The sequence below is a fragment of the Leucoraja erinacea genome, chromosome 14 (assembly GCF_028641065.1).
Source record: "Leucoraja erinacea ecotype New England chromosome 14, Leri_hhj_1, whole genome shotgun sequence".
NCBI classification, from domain to species: domain Eukaryota; kingdom Metazoa; phylum Chordata; class Chondrichthyes; order Rajiformes; family Rajidae; genus Leucoraja; species Leucoraja erinaceus.
The window spans coordinates 47,224,587-47,229,597 of NC_073390.1; positions in this window are offsets into that span (position 1 = coordinate 47,224,587).

The following is a 5,011-nucleotide window of genomic DNA, read 5'->3' on the forward strand; positions in this document are numbered from 1 at the left end:
AGAGCTGCCTCATTAGACATCTATCCTGCCCAACCTCTCCTTGTAAAGGGCCTGTCCCACTTTCACGACCTAATTCACGACCTTTTTTACTCATGGACATTTTTCATCAGGCTAGAAAAACGCCCCGATCTACTTGATGCCACGAGTACCTACGACTATCATCACGACCTACCTACGACCTCATGGCGACCATGTTGCGAGAATGAGTCAAGGGCAAACTCGGCAGAGGTCATGAATTAGGTCGTGAAAGTGGGACAGGCCCTTAAATCAGCCTACCTATTCCAGGTATTAGTCTAATAATCTCTCTCTGAACTGCTGTCAACACATTAATATCCTTCCTTAAACAAGGAGATCAATATTTTACACAATACTTCAGATGTGGTTTCCTCAATATTCGGTGTAACTGAGGCATTATGTGCACAGCCTGCAACTTAGTGAATGATCTGATTCCATTTTGAGCCAAGAATATTCACATAAAAACTATGAAAATGGTATCCAGATCTATATTTCACTCCATTTAACGCTACTTTATAAACCCAGGCAGCTCTGCCTATTAATCTGCCAATTGCATGGATGATCCAGAGGAAATTTGCAGACCTCGCAATAGATGCAAAAGTTAGTAATATTCTTGAACACAATTGTTTTCATAGAAATTGATGAGTTTAGCATATGTAACCATTGTAGAACTATGGCATTAGCCTTCACATGCAAATTGATGCAGTTTGCAACAATAATGCAAATTATATTTTGTAACCAATAATGCAAATAGTTATATTTTGTAACCTTAAAACGCTTTTTCTGAAAGGATGACAGAAGTAGAGTATTTGAATATTTTAAGGCTGAAATTGATAGATAATAGGTAAACAAGGGAAGAAAGGTTTGTAAGCAAATAAGCATGCAGAGCTGAGAATACAATCAAATCAGCCATGATTATATTCAATAGTGGGAAAGATTTGAGTGACCGAGTGGCAAACACTTTACCTAATTTCTGTAGGAAGGAACAGCAGATGCTGGTTTAAACTGAAGATAGAAACAAAATGTTAGAGTAACTCAGCGGGACAGGCAGTATTTCTGGAGAAGGAATGGGTGACGTCAAGACCCTTCTTCAGACCTGGATAAAAAGTAAAGATGAGGGAGTGGGGGCTCAGAAAACAGGTCATTAAAAAGATGGAGGGCGAGTGAGGTATTTTGGACATAGGTTGGGAGAGATTGGACCAGGGGAATAGGGTGGAGTCAAGGTACGTGGAAATCATTTCAGTGGGACAGGAGCAGGTAGAAACAATGGTTTCTATGTACGGAATTTGCACTTTTTCTATATTGCACCTTTCATTGTTGCACCCTTTTTAAAATACCTCAAAGTTTTTGCTACATTTTGGCATACTGTGAATATTTTAATATTTTAAATAATGTATGTCTATTGTCTATTTTTATTGGTATGTTGTCTGTCTGTGTTTTTAATATTACTTGCACATTTGGAGTATGGGGAAACGTAATTTCGATCCTCTGTGTAACTACTGTTGCATAATTGAATTGACAATAAAGTTTACTTTACTTTACTGGTTCTGCCAGGGCAGTTGTTTATGTATTTTGGGGAGAAGTTAAAACTGGCCATGCGGGGCTGGGGAATGATAAGGTTGAAGGCCTTGGAGGGCAGTGATAAAATCAGAAATGGTCTGTGAGATTATGGCCTGGTGCTCATTTATGGGATCATGGTCTAAGGATGTAGGAGATTTCCGAGAGTTGGTGTCTGGCCTCAGTACTGTAGAGGTTAGCTCGCCAGACTACCACGGCACCTCCATTGTCAGTGGGTTGGATGATAATGTTGGGTTTGCTGCAGAGTGAGCGGAGTGCTGTACATTCAGAGGGAGTAAGGTTAGAGTAGATAAGGGGAGTGGAAAATTTGAGACGGTTGATTTCACATCGTCAGTTAGAAATAAAATGGTCTAAAGAGGGTAGAAGGCCATTCGGGGTATTTGGTGGTTCAGCTGGAGGCAAGCAAAGGCCAGAAAAAATCAGGGCCAGCAACACATAATCTCAGGAAGGGTGGAGTTCATAATGGCCCGTTGTTGGTTGGAGAAGATATGCAAACGAGAGGGATACAAGGAAGCGAACAGTATTTGTTTCTATGCTGTATACAACCATACAACTCCAAATAGAAATATTTGCAACACCTGGGCATAGCCAAAAGGTGACAGGGAAAAGTTAAATGGAGATATGCGGGGCAAGTTTGTTAACATAGAGTGGGCAGGGACCTGGAATGCACTGCCAGGTGTGGTGATGGAGACAAATATGATGGTGGTGTTTAAGAGGCATTTGGATAGGTACATTGAAATGCAAGGAATGGTGGGATATGGATCATGAGCAGGCAGACGGGATCAGTTTGTCTTGGCATTATGTTAGGTGCAACCATTGCCGGCCAAACGGCCCGTTCATGTGCTGTAGTGTTCTGTATTCTAAGACACACCAAGCTTGAAGTTGGGAGCAGGATGAAAAGAAACTGCCTGTGATTCTATAGCTGCTGGGTGGTTGACGATTATTATTCTAATTTAAACCTTTCACTTTGCATCCATTTACATATACCAGTCTTGCGTTGAGTAGCTGTCCAAATATTGCTGTTGGTCCACAGCTGGCTGCTGCTGGGAGAGTGGGGAAATGAATTAAAATAGCTAGTCTATTTTGGAGAAGCTTGTTGCAACTCAGCATACTGCACTATCTATCTATCTATCTATCTATCTATCTATCTATCTATCTATCTATCTATCTATCATCTATCTATCTATCTATCTATCTATCTATCTATCTATCTATCTATCTATCTATCTATCTATCTATCTATCTATCTATCTATCTATCTATCTATAAAACTCAAATCTGTCCGTCCGCCTGCAGTACGGATCCCTTCCTGCCTTTTGATTCGTTGACGGCTGCTCCTTCCTCAGCTCCCAACACACTTCAAAACAATGTTGCAAGACAGGAACACTGAACTTTTCACTGCTGCAGCAGGCAGGGATTTTTTTTAAAGAGGCAGGGCAGTGCTGGAATCTTACTTTTGAGAACGGCTTCAGTTCCATAGGAGGAGACGGGTGCATGGTGGAATATTGGGTTGGGGGATCACACCATTGGGGGAGCAGACCCAACGGGTCTGTACTTGGTCTAGTATATATATAAAAGTCTGTGGCTGCCGCCTGCCGTCCGGCTGCCAGCTGCCTTTCTTCCTTTTGATTCGCTGCTCCTTCCTGTCAGCTTCCAACACACTTCGAAACAAAGTTGCAAGACAGGAACACTGAACTTTTCACTGCTGCAGCAAGCAGGGGAGGTGCAATTGAGGGAGGCAGGGGAGTGCTGGAGACTTACATTTGCATGGTGGAATATTGGGTTGGGGGAATCACACCATTGGGGGAGCAGACCCAACGGGTCTGCACTTGGTCTAGTTATTATATAAAACTCTCGTGCCATCCGACCGGCTGCCGTCCGGCTGCCTTTTGATTCGTTCCATCGTGTGATGTCACAATGCCCAATGCTCGCAGATGTCCAATCGGAATGGCCGATGCTCGCAGATGTCCAATCGGAATGGATCCATTTACATGTACGGCTGCCGGCTGCATTTCTTCCTTTGATTCCTTGCCACGCCGAATCCAGACGCACAATCGCCGACATCTTTTCCATTTCGGTAGAGATTTCACTTTTCTTTCTAAGTATCCGCTCCTCATTACATTTTGTTGTGTTTAAGTACACGTTTTTAATCAAGTCCTTCTCCACCCCCACCCCCCAATATTTCAAAAATAAACTGGCTTCTCACCCATAGAAGCAGACATTTGGGTAGACATTTCACTTTTCATTCCAACTATCCACTCCACATTAGATTTCGTTTTGTTTATGTCCACATTTTTCATCAAATCCTTCTCTCCCCCCCCCCCCAACTCACCCATTTTGTCGCCTCCTGCTGGCCAGCGACCATAACAGCTGCTGGCGCCCGCATCTCGCCTCAAAGACGTCATTTAAAACCAGCCGCACTGCTGATTCCTGAGCCGCTTGAGTTGGAGGACCACGTCTCCCGTGGGAGCTACGGGTAGGGAACGGCTGCGTTGGGGCAGCAGACCCAGTCTGCCCTTGGTCTAGTTAATATATAAAACTCTCGTGCCATCCGACCGGCTGCCGTCCAGCTGCCTTTTGATTTGTTGACGGCTGCTCCTTCCTATCAGCTTCCAACACACTTCGAAACAAAGTTGCAAGACAGGAACACTCTGAACTTTTCACTGCTGCAGCAGGCAGGGGAGGTGCAATTGGATTTTTTTTTCAATCCACTGCTGAGGGAGGCAGGGGAGTGCTGGAATCTTACATTTGGGAACAGCTTCAGTTCCATTGGAGGAGACGGGTGCATGGTGGAATATTGGGTTGGGGGATCACACCATTGGGGGAGCAGACCCAACGGGTCTGCACTTGGTCTAGTTATATATTAAAACTGTGTGGCTGCTGCCTGCCGTCCGGCGTCCGGCTGCCTTTCCGCCTTTTGATTCGTTGACGGCTGCTCATTCCTATCAGCTTCCAACACACTTCAAAACAAAGTTGCAAGACAGGAACACTCTGAACTTTTCACTGCTGCAGCAGGCAGGGTAGGTGCAATTGGAATTATTTTTAAATCCACTGCTGAGGAGGCAGGGGAGTGCTGGAATCTTACATTTGGGAACGGCTTCATTTCCGTTGGAGGAGACGGGTGCATGGTGGAATATTGGGTTGGGGATCACACCATTGGGGGAGCAGACCCAACGGGTCTGCACTTGGTCTAGTATTATCTATAATCAAACAGATTCCACTCTTCTCAATGGCATTTCAATCTAGTAATGTGGCTGATTCTCATTTAGTTTCCAGATAACTATTTAAAATCTCAATTTCTAAACTTTAATTGTGGGCACATGCGAACATAAAATACAGCACGGATGTATAAAAGAGGTAAACAGGCTTTTTATAGCTCTGTTATTCTCCGACGAGATAGAATATAGAACGTGGAACA